This window comes from Aegilops tauschii, chromosome 2 (genome assembly GCF_002575655.3).
Source record: "Aegilops tauschii subsp. strangulata cultivar AL8/78 chromosome 2, Aet v6.0, whole genome shotgun sequence".
Lineage (NCBI taxonomy): Eukaryota > Viridiplantae > Streptophyta > Magnoliopsida > Poales > Poaceae > Aegilops > Aegilops tauschii.
In genome coordinates this window covers 185,452,655-185,472,671 of record NC_053036.3, presented here as the reverse complement: position 1 = coordinate 185,472,671, position 20,017 = coordinate 185,452,655, and positions in this window count along the sequence as shown.

The following is a 20,017-nucleotide window of genomic DNA, read 5'->3' as shown; positions in this document are numbered from 1 at the left end:
GGGACTTACTGGAAGCCTGAGCAGTATCCCAAAACCTCATGGGTTGCTGCAAAGGAACCTCTAGTAGATCCATCTACTTTATCTGGCTTTACATGTGAATCTCCCCATTCTGCTAATGAGTCATTTGACTCCAACTATAAACTGTTCAAGAATCAGAATGGTGAAGTTTTTGCTAGATATGTTGGCACTAACTGCAGGAACGGTTCCCCTATGAAGAAATCTAGGTTCCCAAAAGGTGCCTTGAAAGTCTTCAGGTGAATGTCCTCATGACACCACCTATGAAGAATAGGAACCCCAGATCAAATTCTTCATATGGACCAAATTCTTCATATGGACCAAATTCCTCACGTGGATCAAATTCCTCATATGAACACCATTGTGCTAACATCTCTGTTTCGCAGGGAAGAGCTAAGGGCTATGAATGAGCATTATTCTTCTAACCATTATGTTCATAAGTCATCAAAGAATTTCTCTGCTTATTCATATGCTTATCCTAATTCCTCTTATGTGAAACGAAGTGGACTCGCTTCTATGCCACCTTTCTCGTGTGGAGCTAGTAGAGTGATGAACTCTTTGCCACCCCTTCAGATGTGGGTGGTGAAGAAAAAGAACTAATTTCTTATGCAGGGTCAGGTCTCCAGACGTGCTTAAACATCTGAAGAATTTGCTGGAGACCTGAATTTGCCTGAAAGGACGCAGACTAATCATGAAGAAATGAATCCTCATTTCTCACGTCCTAATACTGCTTTATCTGTTTTATTGGTTGATGAAATTGATCTGATGAAATCGATGTCATATTCTTCGCTATGAAGTATATGAGTTCATAAGTTGCACTAATTCATCTGCAGGATGATCAACCCAAAGCCAATGAGTGGGTCCTCGATAGTGGATGTACAAATCACATGACTGGTGACAAGAATCTATTGATGGATGTTCCCTTATCTCCATCGCATCTGAAGCATATTGTCTTCATTGACAAAGGCAAAAGTCAGGTATTGGGTCTAGGTAAGGTTGCGATCTCAAAGGATCGACACATGGACAAAGATACTTGTCGAGTCCTTAGGATACAACCTCATGTCAGTCTCAATGCTTTGTGATCTTGATATGGTAATCATCTTTGGCAAGTATCGTTGTGTTGTGATCATGGAAGCTGACAATTCCAAAGTCTTCAAAGGCTTTAGGAGAGGAGATTTGTATATTGTTGATTTCTCTACAGGACCTCAACCAGCTGTATGTCTACTTGCAAAAGCTTCATAAGGCTAGCTATGGCATCGACGACTTGGTCATGCCGGCATGAGGAATTTGCACACGCTCGCGAAGAAGAAGCATGTCATTGGCGTTGAGAATGTCAAATTCCTCAAGGGTCATTTGTGCGGAGCTTGCGAAGCTGGAAAGATGACCAAGGCCAAACATCCAGCAAAGACTATCATGACTACCACTCAACCATTTGAATTGCTTCACATGGATCTCTTTGGTCCTAATCATTATTCAACAGTTACAAATGATGCATCTCTATATGGCTTTGTTATTGTTGATGATTATTCTCGTTACACATGGGTGCATATTGTCACTTACAAACATGAGGTGCAGGAAGTCTTCAAACGATTTTCCTCGAGGGCTTCAACCAACTTTGGTGTGAAGATCAAGCACATCAGAAGTGACATTGGAACTGAGTTCAAGAATTCTGGTCTTGATGACTATCTTGATGAACTTGGTATTACTCATGAGTTATCTGCTCCTTACACTCCTCAGCAGAATGGCGTCGTGGAGCGCAAGAACAAGACTCTTGTTGAGATGGCTCGCACTATGCTTGATGAGTACAAGACACCTCGTCGTTTCTGGATTGAGGCAATTGATACTGCGTGCCACATCATCAACAGGGTATATCTTCACAAATTCTTCAAGAAGACTACATACGAACTCCTCACTGACAAGAAACCCAATGTGAGTTATTTCAAAGTCTTTGGTGCTAAATATTGGATTAGAGATCCCCATCACAACTCTAAATTTGCACCGAAAGCACATGAGGGTTTTATGCTTGGTTACGGAAAGGACTCGCACACCTACAGAGTCTTCAACAACGTTCGCCACAAAGTTGTTGAAACTATAGATGTGCGGTTCGATGAAACTAATGGATCGCAAAGAGAGCACCTACCTTCTATGTTAGATGAACAGTCACCAGAGGAAACTATCAAGTTCAAGGCTATTGAGGATGTCATTCCTACCGAAGAATCTGTTGAAGAAATCATTCCAGAACTTGAAGAACGTCATGCTGATGCACCTGAAGAAAATGGTGCTGAAGAAAATGTTGATCCAAATCCTCAACGACAACCCGCACATCCTCGTGTTGCAAATGAACTGCGGATTGAGAAAATCATCAGCGACATCAACATTCCAGGTCCTCTCACACGCTCAAAAGCTTCACATTTATCTAACTTTTGTGGGCACTTTGCTTTCGTCTCTATCACAGAGCCCACTAAGGTAGATGAAGCATTTCTGGAGCCTGAGTGGATTCAAGCTATGCAAGAAGAATTGCATCAGTTCGAGCTCAACAACGTCTGGGAACTGGTCCAACGTCCAGATCCTTGCAAGCACAATATCATTGGCACAAAGTGGATCTACCGCAACAAGCAAGATGAAAATGGCCTTGTGGTGAGGAATAAGGCACGACTTGTAGCTCAAGGCTACACACAGGTTGAAGGAATTGATTTCGATGAAACTTTTGCACCTGTTGCTAGACTTGAGGCTATTCGCATATTACTTGCTTATGCTAACCATCATGATATCACTTTATATCAAATGGATGTGAAAAGTGCATTCCTCAATGGTAAGCTTGAGGAAGAAGTATATGTTGCTCAACCCCCAGGTTTTGAAGATCCAAAGTATCCTGACAAAGTCTTCAGACTCAATAAGGCCCTCGATGGCCTCAAGCAGGCCCCTTGGGCGTGGTATGATACTTTGAAGGAATTCCTCATGAAGAAAGGCTTCAAACCCGGTTCACTTGACCCAACTCTTTTCACTAAATCTTATGATGGTGAATTGTTTGTGTGCCAAATATATGTTGATGATATCATTTTTGGCTGTACTGACCAACGTTACAGTGATGAATTTGCCTATATGATGAGTGAAGAATATCAAATGTCTATGATGGGAGAATTGAAATTCTTCTTAGGTCTTCAAATTCGTCAACAACGCAATGGCATATTCATATCTCAGGAGAAATACCTCAAGGACGTATTGAGGAAATTCGGCATGCAAGATTGCAAAGGCGTCAAAATCCCTATGCCCACAAATGGCCATCTATGCACTGATGAAAATGATATTGACTTCGATCAAAAGGTATACCACTTCATGATTGGTTCTTTATTGTACTTATGTGCATCTAGGCCAGACATTATGCTTAGTGTTTGCATGTGTGCCCGATTTCAAGCTACACCGAAGGAATCACACCATAAGGCTGTGAAACATATTCTTCAATATCTAGCTCACACACCAACACTTGGATTATGGTACCCCAAGGGCTCGGCTTTTGATCTCATTGGATATTCAGACTCTGATTATGCTGGTGATCGTGTGGACCGCAAGTCAACATCAGGCACATGCCATTTCCTTGGACGATCTTTGGTCTGTTGGTCCTCGAAGAAACAGAACTGCGTATCACTGTCTACTGCTAAAGCTGAGTATATTGCTGCTGGTTCTTGCTGCGCTCAATTGCTGTGGATGAAGTAGACTCTCAAGGACTACGGCATCAACATGAAGAATGTGCCTCTCTACTGTGACAATGAGAGTGCCATCAAGATTGCTCATAACCCAGTTCAGCACTCGAAGACAAAGCACATTCAGATTCGTCATCATTTTCTTCGTGATCATGTGTGGAAGGGCAACATCTCTATTGAGCATGTAAGGACTGAAGAACAGCTAGCCGATATCTTCACAAAGCCCTTGGATGAGAAGAGATTTAGCAAGTTGCGGTGTGAGCTAAATATCTTAGAATCTTCGAGTGTTCTTTGAGAAGGACACTCATCCTAACACTTATGCAAAATTGATGACTTAGATGTGCAACACGCGAAGAAACGTTTTTCTTCAATCATTGAAGACTAACACTCTAAGTGTGAAGAAATTAACGAAGAATTTGATTCTCAGAACCTACGACAATTGTACGCGGTGTCTGAAATCATTATTCTTATACGGTGGGTCACGCCACCACCAAAAGTTGAAAATCTTCAATTTGAGCTTTTCCTCAGTTTTGAAATTCTTCAGTTGTTCAATTTCTTCAACTTTGCAATGCCTTCACCATTTCCGTCATTTTTCTTCATTGGCTATATATATATATATATATATATATATATGAGTTTATGTCCTCTACAGCATTCACTTATTGCTATTTCTTCATGTTGCCTTTTCTGCTAAGTGAATGTGATCGGACCCTTCCCCCTCTATGCTAAACTCAACCCAAACTATTCACAAATTCTTCATGTGCATTCTATTTGAAACTCGTTCAGAATCTTCACTGTGTCCTTGTCAGTTGAAGAAATTGCGAACGGAACTTTAAAACTTATCTTATCTAAATTTTCGGTCTTTGCCGCTCAAACCGTTCCACATTCCACTATAATACTTATCTATTCACCCACGATCTCACACGATCGCCACCTCTCAGTACGTGGGTGACACATGTCAAGCGAATGAGAAGGGTCAGGGGCACTGAGGGAGTCCTGGACTATGGGGTCCTCGGGCGTCCGGCATGTTACTCATTGGGCCGGACTGATGGGCTATGAAGACATGAAGACCGAAGGCTATACCTGTGTCCGGATTGGACTCTACTTGGCATGGAAGGCAAGCTAGGCGATTGATTATGAAGATTCCCTCTTATGTAACCGACCTCATGTAACCCTAGATCTCTCCGGTGTCTATATAAACCGGAGAGCATAGTCCGGATAGGACATATTCATTACCATATACTCATAGGCTAGGCCTCTAGGGTTTAGCCATTACGATCTCGTGGTAGATCAACTCTTGTAACACCCATATTCATCAAGATCAATCAAGCAGGAAGTAGGGTATTACCTCCATAGAGAGGGCCTGAACCTGGGTAAACATCGTGTCCCCCGCCTCCTGTTACCATCGATCCTAGACGCAAAGTTCGGGACCCCCTACCCGAGATCCGCCGGTTTTGACACCGACGTTGGTGCTTTCATTGAGAGTTCCACTATTCCGTCGACGAAAGGATTCGATGGACCCTTCGATCGTCGGTAATGACGCCATCCAGGGAGAAACCTTTCTCCCTGGACAAATCTTTGTGTTCGGCGGCTTCGGACTGTTGGAAATATGCCCTAGAGGCAATAATAAATTGGTTATTATTATATTTCCTTGTTCATGATAATCGTTTATTGTCCATGCTAGAATTGTATTGATAGGAAACTCAGATACATGTGTGGATACATAGACAACACCATGTCCCTAGGAAGCCTCTAGTTGACTAGCTCGTTGATCAATAGATGGTTATGATTTCCTGACCATGGACATTGGATGTCGTTGATAACGGGATCACATCATTAGGAGAATGATGTGATGGACAAGACCCAATCCTAAGCATAGCATAAAAGATCGTGTAGTTCGTTTGCTAGAGCTTTTCCAATGTCAAGTATCATTTCCTTAGACCATGAGATCGTGCAACTCCCGGATACCGTAGGAGTGCTTTGGGTGTACCAAACGTCACAACGTAACTGGGTGACTATAAAGGTGCATTACGGGTATCTCCGAAAGTGTCTGTTGGGTTGGCACGGATCGAGACTGGGATTTGTCACTCCGTATGACGGAGAGGTATCTCTGGGCCCACTCGGTAATGCATCATCATAATGAGCTCAATGTGACTAAGGAGTTAGCCACGGGATCATGCATTACGGTACGAGTAAAGTGACTTGCCGGTAACGAGATTGAACAAGGTATTGGGATACCGACGATCGAATCTCAGGCAAGTAATGTATCGATTGACAAAGGGAATTGTATACGGGATTGATTGAATCCTCGACATCATGGTTCATCCGATGAGATCATCGTGGAACATGTGGGAGCCAACATGGGTATCCAGATCCCGCTGTTGGTTATTGACCGGAGAGGCGTCTCGGTCATGTCTGCATGTCTCCCGAACCCGTAGGGTCTACACACTTAAGGTTCGGTGACGCTAGGGTTATAGAGATATTAGTATGCGGAAACCCGAAAGTTGTTCGGAGTCCCGGATGAGATCCCGGACGTCACGAGGAGTTCCGGAATGGTCCGGAGGTGAAGAATTATATATAGGAAGTCAAGTTTCGGCCACCGGGAAAGTTTCGGGGGTCACCGGTAGTGTACCGGGACCACCGGAAGGGTCCCGGGGGTCCACCGGGTGGGGCCACCTATCCCGGAGGGCCCCATGGGCTGAAGTGGGAAGGGAACCAGCCCTTAGTGGGCTGGGGTGCCCCCCATGGGCCTTCCGCCTGCGCCTAGGGTTGGAAACCCTAGGGTGGGGGGGGCGCCCCACTTGCCTTGGGGGGGTAAGTTTCCCCCTGGCCGCCGCCCCCCCTTGCAGATGGGATCCAGGCCGGCGCCCCCCCCCTCCCAGGGGGCCTATATATAGTGGGGGGGAGGGAGGGCAGCAGTATGACAGCCCCTGGCGCCTCCCTCTCCCCCTGCAACACCTCTCCCTCTCGCAGAAGCTTGGCGAAGCCCTGCCGAGACCCCGCTACTTCCACCACCACGCCGTCGTGCTGCTGGATCTCCATCAACCTCTCCTTCCCCCTTGCTGGGTCAAGAAGGAGGAGACGTCGCTGCTCCGTACATGTGTTGAACGCTGAGGTGCCGTCCGTTCGGCACTCGGTCATCAGTGATTTGGATCACGGCGAGTACGACTCCATCAACCCCGTTCATTGGAACGCTTCCGCTCGCGATCTACAAGGGTATGTAGATGCACTCCTTTCCCCTCGTTGCTAGTATACTCCATAGATGGATCTTGGTGATGCGTAGAAAAATTTTAAATTCTGCTACGATCCACAACAGTGGCATCATGAGCCAGGCCTATGCGTAGTTACTATGCATGAGTAGAACACAAAGCAGTTGTGGGCGTTGATGTTGCCAATTCTTCTTGCCGTTACTAGTCTTATCTTGATTCGGCGGCATCGTGGGATGAAGCGGCCCGGACCGACCTTACACGTACTCTTACGTGAGACAGGTTCCACCGACTGACATGCACTAGTTGCATAAGGTGGCTAGCGGGTGTCTGTCTCTCCCACTTTAGTCGGATCGGATTCGATGAAAAGGGTCCTTATGAAGGGTAAATAGAAATTGGCATATCACGTTGTGGATTTTGCATAGGTAAGAAACGTTCTTGCTAGAAACCCATGCAGCCACGTAAAACATGCAACAACAATTAGAGGATGTCTAACTTGTTTTTGCAGGGTATGCTATGTGATGTGATATGGCCAAAAAGGATGTGATGAATAATATATGTGATGTATGAGATTGATCATGTTCTTGTAATAGGAATCACGACTTGCATGTCGATGAGAATGACAACCGGCAGGAGCCATAGGAGTTGTCTTAATTTATTGTATGACCTGCGTGTCAATGAAAACGCCATGTAATTACTTTACTTTATTGCTAACCGTTAGCCATAGTAGTAGAAGTAATAGTTGGCGAGACAACTTCATGAAGACACAATGATGGAGATCATGGTGTCATGCCGGTGACGAAGGTGATCATGCCGCGCCTCAAAGATGGAGATCAAAGGCGCAAGATGATATTGGCCATATCACGTCACTTTATGATTTGCATGTGATGTTTATCATGTTTACATCTTATTTGCTTAGAACGACGGTAGCATAAATAAGATGATCCCTCACTAAAATTTCAAGAGACGTGTTCCCCCTAACTGTGCACCGTTGCGAAGGTTCGTTGTTTCGAAGCACCACGTGATGATCAGGTGTGATAGATTCTAACGTTCGAATACAACGGGTGTTGACGAGCCTAGCATGTCCAGACATGGCCTCGGAACACATGCGAAACACTTAGGTTGACTTGACGAGCCTAGCATGTACAGACATGGCCTCGGAACACAAGAGATCGAAAGGTCGAACATGAGTCGTATAGTAGATACGATCAACATGGAGATGTTCACCGATGATGACTAGTCCGTCTCACGTGATGATCGGACACGGCCTAGTTTGACTCGGATCATGTATCACTTAGATGACTAGAGGGATGTCTATCTGAGTGGGAGTTCATTAATCAGATGAACTTAATTATCATGAACATAGTCAGAAGGTCTTTGCAAATTATGTCATAGCTTGAGCTTTAGTTCTACTGGTTAAGATATGTTCCAAGAGAAAATTTAGTTGAAAGTTGGTAGTAGCAATTATGCGGACTGGGTCCGTAAACTGAGGATTGTCCTCATTGCTGCACAGAAGGCTTATGTCCTTAATGCACTGCTCGGTGTGCTGAACCTCAGCATCGTCTGTAGATGTTGCGAAACATCTGACATACATGTTTTGATGACTACGTGATAGTTCAGTGCGTAATGCTAACGGTTTAGAATTGTGGCACCAAAGACGGTTTTTGAAACGTCGCAGAACATATGAGATGTTCCGAAGACTGAAATTGGGATTTCGGACTAGTGCCCACTTCAAGAGGTATGAGACCTCTGACAAGTTTTCTTAAGCCTGCAAACTGAGGGAGAAAAGCTCAATCGTTGAGCATGTGCTCAGATTGTCTGAGTACCACAATCGCTTGAATCGAGTGGGAGTTAATCTTCTAGATGAGATAGTGATGGTTCTCCATAGTCACTGCCACCAAGCTATTAGAGCTTCGTGATGAACTATAGCATATCAGGGATAGATATGATGATCCTTGAGCAACTCGCGATGTTTGACACCGCGAAAGTAGAAATCAAGAAGGAGCATCAATTGTTGATGGTTAGTAAATCCACTAGTTTCTAGAAGGGCAAGGGCAAGAAGGGATACTTCATGAAACAGCAAATCATTTGCTGCTCTAGCGAAGAATCCCAAAGTTAAACCCAAACCCGAGACTAAGTGCTCCTGTAATGAGGGGAACGGTCACTGAAGCAGAACTACCCTAGATACTTGGTAGATGAGAAGGCAGGCAAGGTCGACAGAAGTATATTGGATATACATTAAATGAATGTGTACTTTACTAGTACTCCTAGCAGCACCAGGGTATTAGATACCGGTTCGGTTGCTAAGTGTTAGTAACTCGAAATAAAAGCTGCGGAATAAACGGAGACTAGCTAAAGGTGAGATGACGATATGTGTTGGAAGTGTTTCCAAGGTTGATGTGATCAAGCATCGCATGCTCCCTCTACCATCGAGATTTGGTGTTTGCGTTGAGCATGATTGGATTATGTTTATCGCAATACAGTTATTCATTTAAGGAGAATAATGGTTACTCTGTTTATTTGAATAATACCTTCAATGGTCTTGCACCTAAAATGAATCTCGATCGTAGTGATACACATGTTCGTGCCAAAAGATATAAAATAGTAATGATAGTTCCACATACTTGTGGCACTGCCATTTGAGTCATATTGGTATAGAACGCATGAAGAAGCTCCATGTAGATGGATCTTTGGACTCACTCGTTTTTGAAAAGATTGAGACATGCGAACCATGTCTATTGGTATATATGCATGAAGAAACTCCATGCAGATGGATCGTTTGGACTCACTTGATTTTGAATCACTTGAGACATGCAAATCATACCACATGGGCAAGATGACTGAAAGGCCTCGTTTTCAGTAAGATGGAACAAGAGAGCAACTTATTGGAAGTAATACATTTTGATGTATGCAGTTCAATGAGTGCTGAGGCATGCAGTGGATATCATTATGTTCTTACTTCACAGATGATTTGAGTAGATGCTGAGTGTATTTACTTGATGAAACACAAGTCTGAATTATTGAAAGGTTCAAGTAATTTTAGAGTGAAGTTGAAGATCGTCGTGACAAGAGGATACAATGTCTATGATATGATCATAGAGATATCTGAGTTACGAGTTTGGCACACAATTAAGACATTGTGGAAAGTGTTTCACAATTAATACCGCCTGGAACACCACAGTGTGATGGTGTGTCCGAACATCATAACTGCACCCTATTGGATATGGTGCATACCATGATGTCTCTTATCAAATTACAACTATCGTTTATGGGTTAGGCATTAGAGATAACCGCATTCACTTTAAAAGGGGCACCACGCAATTCCGTTGAGACGGCACCGTTTAGAGAAACCTAAGTTGTCGTTTCTTAAAAGATTGGGGCTGCGCTGCTTATGTGAAAGAGTTTCAAGCTGATAAGCTCGAACCCAAAGCGGATAAATGCATCTTCATAGAAAACCCAAAGCAGTTGGGTATACCTCCTATTTCAGATCTGGAAGCAAAAGTAATTGCTTCTAGAAACGAGTCCTTTCTCGAGGAGAAGTTTCTCTCGAAAGAATTGAGTGGGAGGATGGTGGAGACTTGATGAGGTTATTGAACCATAACTTCAACTAGTGTGTAGCAGGGCACAGGAAGTTGTTCCTGTAGCACCTACACCAATTGAAGTGGAAGCTTATGATAGTGATCATGAAACTTCGGATCAAGTCACTACCAAACCTCGTAGGTCGACAAGGATATGTACTACTCCTGAGTGGTACGGTAATCCTGTCTTAGATATCATGTTGTTAGACAACAATGAACCTACGAGCTATGGAGAAGCGATGGTGGGCCCATATTCCGACAAATGGTTAGAAACCATGAAATCCGAGATAGGATCCATGTATCAGAACAAAGCATGGACTTTGGTGAACTTGCCCGATGATCGGCAAGCCATTGAGATAAATGGATCTTTAAGAAGAAGACGGACGTGGACGGTAATGTTACCGTCTATGAAGCTCGACTTGTGGCAAAGAGTATTTTCACAAGTTCAAGGAGTTGACTACGATGAGATTTTCTCATCCGTAGCGATGCTTAAGTCCGTCGGAATCATGTTAGCATTAGCTGCATTTATGAAATCTGGCAGATGGATGTCAAAACAAGTTTCCTTACCAGTTTTCGTGAGGAAAGGTTGTATGTGATACAATCAGAAAGGTTTTGTCGATCCTAAGGATGCTAAAAGGTATGCTAGCTCCAGCGATCCTTCCATGGACTAGAGCAAGCATCTCGGAGTCAGAATATACGCTTTGATGGAGTGATCAAAGTTTTTGGGTTTATACAAAGTTTGTTAGAAACTTGTATTTACAATAAAGTGAGTGGGAGCACTGCAACATTTCTGATAAGTATATGTGAATGACATATTGTTGATCCGAAATGATGTAAAATTTCTGGAAAGCATAAAGGGTTGTTTGAAAGGAGTTTTTCAAAGGAAGACCTGGATAAAGCTGCTTACATATGGGCATCAAGATCTATAGAGATAGATCAAGACGCCTGATGATACTTTCAAAGAACGCACACCTTGACATGATTTTGAAAGAGTTCAAAATAGATCAGCAAAGAAGGAGTTCTTGGCTGTGTTACAAGGTGTGAGTATTGAGTAAGACTCAAGATCTGACCACAGCAGAAGAGAGAGAAAGGTCGTCCCCTATGCTTTAGACGTAGGCTCTACAGTATGCTATGCTGTGTACCGCACATGAAGTGTGCCTTGCCATGAGTTGGTCAAGGGGTACAATAGTGATCCGGGAATGGATCACATGACAGCGGTCGAACTTATCCTTAGTATATAGTGGACTAAGGAATTTTCTCGATTATGGAGGTGAAAAGGAGTTCGTCGTAAAGGGTTACGTCGATGCGAACTTTGACACTAATCCGGATGACTCTGAGTAGTAAACCGGATTCGTATAGTAGAGCAATTATTTGAAATGGCTCCAAGTAGCGCGTGGTAGCATCCACAAGATGACATAGATATTCGTAAAGCACACACGGATCTGAAAGGTTCAGACCCGTTGACTAATAACCTCTCTCACAAGCATGACATGATCAAACCAGAACTCATTGAGTGTTAATCACATAGTGATGTGAACTAGATTGTTGACTCTAGTAAACTCTTTGGATGTTGGTCACATGGTGATGTGACCTGTGAGTGTTAATCACATGGTGATGTGACCTGTGAGTGTTAATCACATGGTGATGTGAACTAGATTATTGACTCTAGTGCAAGTGGGAGACTGTTGGAAATATGCCCTAGAGGCAATAATAAATTGGTTATTATTATATTTCCTTGTTCATGATAATCGTTTATTGTCCATGCTAGAATTGTATTGATAGGAAACTCAGATACATGTGTGGATACATAGACAACACCATGTCCCTAGTAAGCCTCTAGTTGACTAGCTCGTTGATCAATAGATGGTTACGGTTTCCTGACCATGGACATTGGATGTCGTTGATAACGGGATCACATCATTAGGAGAATGATGTGATTGACAAGACCCAATCCTAAGCATAGCATAAAAGATCGTGTAGTTCGTTTGCTAGAGCTTTTCCAATGTCAAGTATCATTTCCTTAGACCATGAGATCGTGCAACTCCCGGATACCGTAGGAGTGCTTTGGGTGTACCAAACATCACAGCGTAACTGGGTGACTATAAAGGTGCATTACGGGTATCTCCGAAAGTGTCTGTTGGGTTGGCACGGATCGAGACTGGGATTTGTCACTCCGTATGACAGAGAGGTATCTCTGGGCCCACTCGGTAATGCATCATCATAATGAGCTCAATGTGACTAAGGAGTTAGCCACGGGATCATGCATTACGGTACGAGTAAAGTGACTTGCCGGTAACGAGATTGAACAAGGTATTGGGATACCGACGATCGAATCTCGGGCAAGTAACGTACCGATTGACAAAGGGAATTGTATACGGGATTGATTGAATCCTCGACATCGTGGTTCATCCGATGAGATCATCATGGAACATGTGGGAGCCAACATGGGTATCCAGATCCCGCTGTTGGTTATTGACCGGAGAGGCGTCTCTGTCATGTCTGCGTGTCTCCCGAACCCGTAGGGTCTACACACTTAAGGTTCGGTGACGCTAGGGTTATAGAGATATTAGTATGCGGAAACCCGAAAGTTGTTCGGAGTCCTGGATGAGATCCCGGACGTCACGAGGAGTTCCGGAATGGTCCGGAGGTGAAGAATTATATATAGGAAGTCAAGTTTCGGCCACCGGGAAAGTTTCGGGGGTCACCGGTAGTGTACCGGGACCACCAGAAGGGTCCCGGGGGTCCACCGGGTGGGGCCACCTATCCCGGAGGGCCCCATTGGCTGAAGTGGGAAGGGAACCAGCCCTTAGTGGGCTGGGGCACCCCCCATGGGCCTTCCCCCTGCGCCTAGGGTTGGAAACCCTAGGGTGGGGGGGCGCCCAACTTGCCTTGGGGGGTAAGTTTCCCCCTGGCCGCCGCCCCCCCTTGCAGATGGGATCCAGGCCGGCGCCCCCCTCCCAGGGGGCCTATATATAGTGGGGGGGAGGGAGGGCAGCAGTATGACAGCCCCTGGCGCCTCCCTCTCCCCCTGCAACACCTCTCCCTCTCGTAGAAGCTTGGCGAAGCCCTGCCGAGACCCCGCTACTTCCACCACCACGCCGTCGTGCTGGTGGATCTCCATCAACCTCTCCTTCCCCCTTGCTGGATCAAGAAGGAGGAGACGTCGCTGCTCCGTACGTGTGTTGAACGCGGAGGTGTCGTCCGTTCGGCACTCGATCATCGGTGATTTGGATCACGGCGAGTACGACTCCATCAACCCCGTTCATTGGAACGCTTCCGCTCGCGATCTACAAGGGTATGTAGATGCACTCCTTTCCCCTCGTTGCTAGTATACTCCATAGATGGATCTTGGTGATGCGTAGAAAATTTTTAAATTCTGCTACGATCCCCAACACGTACTACGGGCCAACTCGCTTGGCCGTCTAGAGCAGATCGATAGCTACGCCCCTGGCCACCAGGTCAGGTTTGGAAGCTTGAACTACGTCACAGATATCCGTGGAGACTTGATCTTCAATGGATTCGAGACCGCGGAAGTTGCTTCCCCGTGCACCGAGGAACATGGCTTAAATCTGTTATCGGACTACGTCCATAAGACGGATCATGTTGCTGTAACGGCTTCAGAACCGAAGCAGATCGTGCCCTTCAAAGCCACGAAGCCTATGGCGTTGGAGCCGCACACGGACTCGACACCCTGTAATGCTTGCGCCAATGGGACTCCGGACTCGTATCCGGCCATGTGTTCCGGACCAGATGCACCTGCGGACACCGAGCTGGATCGGTTATCGATTTTCAAATTTAGTGCCGCAGACATCTTCCAGCATTCGCCTTTAGGTGACGTACTAAATTCTTTGAATAAATTATCCTTGGTGGAGGACTCACAGCCGAACTATGTCCGGTTCGAGCTAGAGACGGATGATGAGGAATTTTGCTTCCCACCCGCCACCCACTTCACAGCCACCATCGATGACTTAACCGACATGCTTGACTATGGCTCCGAAGACATCGACGACGATGCCGACAGGGAGCAAGGCCAAGACCCACCATTCACCGGACGTTGGACGGCCACCTCTTTGTACGATGTGTACATGGTTGATACACCTAAAGGATCTGGCGACGATAAAGAAGAGCCGGATAAGAATAAACCTTCTGAGACGCAGTCTAAGCGCCGGCGCCCCAAACGCCGTCCCAAGCCTCGCCGCTCAAAAGACGACAACACTGGCACCGGAGAAAATAGCACTCCGGGCGACGCCGAAAACAATGAAGACCTTGTTGGTGCAGCCTCCGAACAGGAGGAACATGTCGACAGGCAAGACAACCCTGACGAGCAGGCCATAAAAGATGACTCGGGGGACGATAGTTACCGTCCACCTTCCAAAGAGGAAACAAGCCTCAGCAACGAAGATTTTATCGTGCCTGAGGACCCTCTGGAACAAGAGTGCTTTAAGCTTCAACTCATAGCCACCGCAAGGAGCCTGGAAAAGAAACAGCAGCAGCTTCAAGCTGAACAAGATCTGCTCGTCGACAGATGGACTGACGTCCTGACAGCAGAAGAATACGGCCTCAAGCGCCCAGCCAAGAGCTACCCGAAACGCAGACTGCTACCGCAATTCGATTTGGAGGCACCGGAGCACACATCTCCCTCGCGTAATGCAAAAATACCACCACGTGGTCGTGACAGGGCGGCTGACCGGCCACCCCGCGGCCGGGACAAAGCAGCAACTCAGGCCGAACAGCAGCCTGCCCCACCGCCTCATAAAAATAAAGACGGAATAATTCGGGGTCACACGTATGACCTCCGACAGACCCTGGACAGTAGAGCAGGACATACAAGATCGATCTACGGATCGCGAGAACATGCCTCGAGGCACGAAGACAGCTACCTATTCGGACGTGACAAACCTAACCACGCCCAGTCCGATTACCGCAGACGGACTCCAATAGAGCCACGCCGCGACACGACACGGTATAGAGGTGCTGCACACCCTCTCTGCTTCACAGACAAGGTACTGGATCATGAATTCCCCGAGGGATTCAAGCCCCTCAATATCGAATCATACGACGGCACAACCGATCCCACAGTATGGATCGAGGATTTCATCCTCCACATCTACATGGCTCGAGGAGACGATCTCCATGCCATTAAATACCTCCCACTCAAGCTCAAAGGGCCAGCTCGGCACTGGCTTAACAGCCTGCCTGAAAATTCTATCGGCAGCTGGGAGGACTTGGAAGAAGCTTTCCTAGACAACTTCCAAGGAACTTATGTCCAGCCACCAGACGCCGATGACTTAAGCCACATAGTTCAACAACCTGGAGAATCAGCCAGAAAATTCTGGACTAGGTTCCTAACCAAAAAGAACCAGATTGTTGACTGTCCGGATGCCGAGGCCTTAGCAGCCTTCAAACACAGCATCCGTGACGAATGGCTAGCACGCCACCTCGGCCAAGAAAAGCCGAAGTCCATGGCAGCCCTAACGGCACTCATGACCCGCTTTTGCGTGGGAGAGGATAGTTGGCTGGCCCGTAGTAACAATACGGCCAACGAAGCAAGCCCCTCCGAGGCCAAGAACAGCACCGGCAAGCTCCGGCGCAATAGAACAAACACCGAAGCAACGGCGATAACACCGATGACACAACAGTTCATGCCGGATTCAGTGGCTCCAAGTCCGGCCAGCGAAAGAAGCCCTATAAAAGGAGCAACGAAAACAATCCAGCTTGGTCCGCATACTTGATCGTCCTTGCCAAATTCATGGCACCCCAGACAAACCGGCCAACCATACCAACAGAGATTGCCGGGTCTTCAAACAAGCCAGCAAAGCAAATAGCAGAGGCAAAGAAGGGGAATCACAGAGTGAGAACAACGACGAAGAGCCCCGACAGCCAAACACCGGGGGGCAAACGAAATTTCCCCCTCAAGTCAAAACGGTGAACATAATATACATTACACATATCCCCAAAAGGGAGCGCAAGCACGCACTCAGGGACGTCTACGCGGTAGAGCCAGCCGCCCCAAAATTCAATCCGTGGTCGTCATCCCCGATCACCTTCGATCGACGAGACCACCCAACTAGTATCCGCCACGGTGGTTCAGCCACACTAGTTCTTAACCCAATTATTGACGGGTTCCACCTAACTCGAGTCCTGATGGACGGTGGTAGCAGCCTCAACCTGCTCTATCAAGAGACAGTGCGGAAGATGGGAATTGACCCCTCATGAATCAAACCAACAAGACCACCTTCAAAGGAGTCATTCCAGGCGTCAAGGCCAGCTGTACGGGCTCAATAACGCTGGAAGTCATATTCGGCTCTCCGCATAACTTACGAAGCGAAGAACTAATCTTCGATATTGTCCCATTCCGCAGCGGCTATTATGCTCTGCTCGGACGAACCGCATTCGCTAGATTCAACACGGTGCCGCATTATGCTTATCTTAAGCTGAAGATGCCCGGTCCATGTGGTGTCATTACGGTAAACGCAAATACGGAGCGCTCCCTCCGTATAGAGGAGCACACCGCCGCCCTAGCAGCAAAAGTACAGAGTGGCCTTCTCAAGCAGCACTATAATCCAGCTTCCGAGCCCCTAGACACCACTAAGAAGGTCTGAACTATAGTGCAGCAGGACAGCTCGGCTGGTCACGGGTCAAACTAGCAAAATTCGGCCTCCGCCCAAGCCCATACGAGGCAATGGTATTCGTACCGCGAGCACATATGCTACGCACCCATGGGTACGGACGGAGGCACAACTCGCTCGCGATCCACAGTACGGATTGATAGACCCTGGTATTCGCACGCTTCTGCTTTTTCTTTTTTACAGGGTTTTCTTCTCTTTTTCAAGGTCTATACAGACGACCCGCTTGCAGAACACACCAAGGAGGCAACGAGCTCTGGCGTACAAGGGAACCCCCAGGTGGTTTCTAATAAACGATTACCATACTTGTTTTACATACCCGTACACAGCTCGCCCTTGGTTATGGCATTTTCAATAGCCTTGCTTGCTTATCGCATTACTTGTACAAAGTATGCCTTGACGTACTCATTACATCACAACGGTGAATAAATGATGGCGTCAGCCCACTACTTCATTTTTTCCTGTTTCCTCACCTCGATATATATTATTCATTGCACACGTATACGTACTAATCTGTGACGCCCCCGATTCAATCGTACACTAATCATGCACGCAAACGTGTACGATCAAGATCAGGGACTCACGGGGAGATATCACAACACAACTCTAAAACATAAATAAGTCATACAAGCATCATAATACAAGCCAGGAGCCTCGAGGGCTCGAATACAAGTGCTCGATCATAGATGAGTCAGCGAAAGCTACAATATCTGAGTACAGACATAAGTTAAACAAGTTTGCCTTAAGAAGGCTAGCACAAACTGGGATACAGATCGAAAGAGGCGTAGGCCTCCTGCATGGGATCCTCCTAACTACTCCTGGTCGTCGTCAGCGGGCTGCACGTAGTAGTAGGCACCTCCGGTGTAGTAGGAGTCATCGTCGACGGTGGCATCTGGCTCCTGGGCTCCAGCATCTGGTTGCGACAACCAGGTAGAAAGGAAAGGGGGAAAAGAGGGAGAAAAGCAACCGTGAGTACTCATCCAAAGTACTCGCAAGCAAGGAGCTACACTACATATGCATGGGTATATGTGTAGAGGGCCATATCGGTGGACTGAACTGCAGAATGCCAGAATAAGAGGGGGATAGCTAATCCTGTCGAAGACTACGCTTCTGGCCACCTCCATCTTGCAGCATGTAGGAGAGAGTAGATGGTAAGTTCACCAAGCAGCATCGTATAGCATAAACCTACCCGGCGATCCCCTCCTCGTCGCCCTGTTAGAGAGCGATCACCGGGTTATATCTGGCACTTGGAAGGGTGTGTTTTATTAAGTATCCGGTTCTAGTTGTCATAAGGTCAAGGTACAACTCCGGGTCGTCCTTTTACCGAGGGACACGGCTATTCGAATAGATAAACTTCCCTGTAGGGGTGCACCACATAACCCAACACGCTCTATCCCATTTGGCCGGACACACTTTTCGGGGTCATGCCCGGCCGCGGAAGATCAACACGTCGCAGCCCCACCTAGGCACAATAGAGAGGTCAGCACGCCGGTCTAAATCCTATGCACGCAGGGGTCTGGGCCCATCGCCCATTGCACACCTGCACGTTGCATACGCGGCCGGAAGCAGACCTAGCCTAGTGGCGTTCCAGTCCAATCTGGCGCGCGCCGCTCAGTCGCTGACGTCACGAAGGCTTCGGCTGATACCACGACGTCGAGTGCCCATAACTGTTCCCGCGTAGTTGGTTAGTGCGTATAGACCAAATGGCCAGACTCAGATCAAATACCAAGATCTCGTGAAGTGTGTTAAGTATCCGCGAACGCCGACCAGGGCTAGACCACCTCTCTCCTAGGTGGTCTCAACCTACCCTGTCGCTCCACCACAAAGTAACAGTCGGGGGCCGTCAGGAACCCAGGCCCACCTCTACCGGGGTGGAGCCACCTGTCCTTTCAGCCCCCTCATCAGAATCACTTGCGGGTACTCAACGAGCCGACCCGACTTTAGTCACCACATGTGTCATGTATATAAAGTATATAGTATATACCCGTGAGCACCTCCCTAGTGATCACGGCCCGATAGTATAGCATGGCAGACGGACAAGAGTGTAGGGCCACTGATGGAACACTAGCATCCTATACTAAGCAGTAGGGTAGCAGGTAAGGGTAACAACTGTAGCAACAATGACAGGCTATGCAGCAGAATAGGATTAACCGAAAGAAGTAACATGCTACACTACTCTAATGCAAGCTGTATAGAGAAGAATAGGCGATATCTGGTGATCAATGGGGGGGCTTGCCTGGTTGCTCTGGCAAGAAGGGTTCATCGTCGATGTAGTCGATCACAGGGGTACCGGTAGCGGCCTCGGGGTCTACCGAAAAGAAGTAACGGAGGGGAACACAATAAATAACAGAGCAATCAAAGCATAACATGGCAATACACGGTGCTAGAGGTGATCTAACGCAGGGATAGGTAATACTGGCGAAGGGGGAAAACACCCGGGAAGGTATCCCCGGTGTTTCGTGTTTTCGGACAGATGAATCGGAGGGGGAAGGTTGCAGGTTTGCTATGCTAGGGACGCGAGGCGGACGAACGGGCTGCGTATCCGGATTCGTCTCATCGTTCTGAGAAACTTTCATGTACAAAGTTTTTCCAACCGAGCTACGGCTTATTTTATATTAATTTTAAAAGATTTAAATCATTTTTTGGATTTATTTAATTATTTTAAATCAACATTATCCATAATAGTGTTTGCTGACATCAGCAGTCAACAGAACATTGACTGGGTCAAACTGACGTGTGGGGTCCACATGTCATTGACTAATTAGGCTAATCAGGGGTTAATTAAGTTAACTAGTAATTAGGTTAATCTAATCAAGATTAATTAAGTTAATCAATTATTTAATCAATCAATTAATTAATATTTTAATTCTTTTAATTATTATTTATTTATT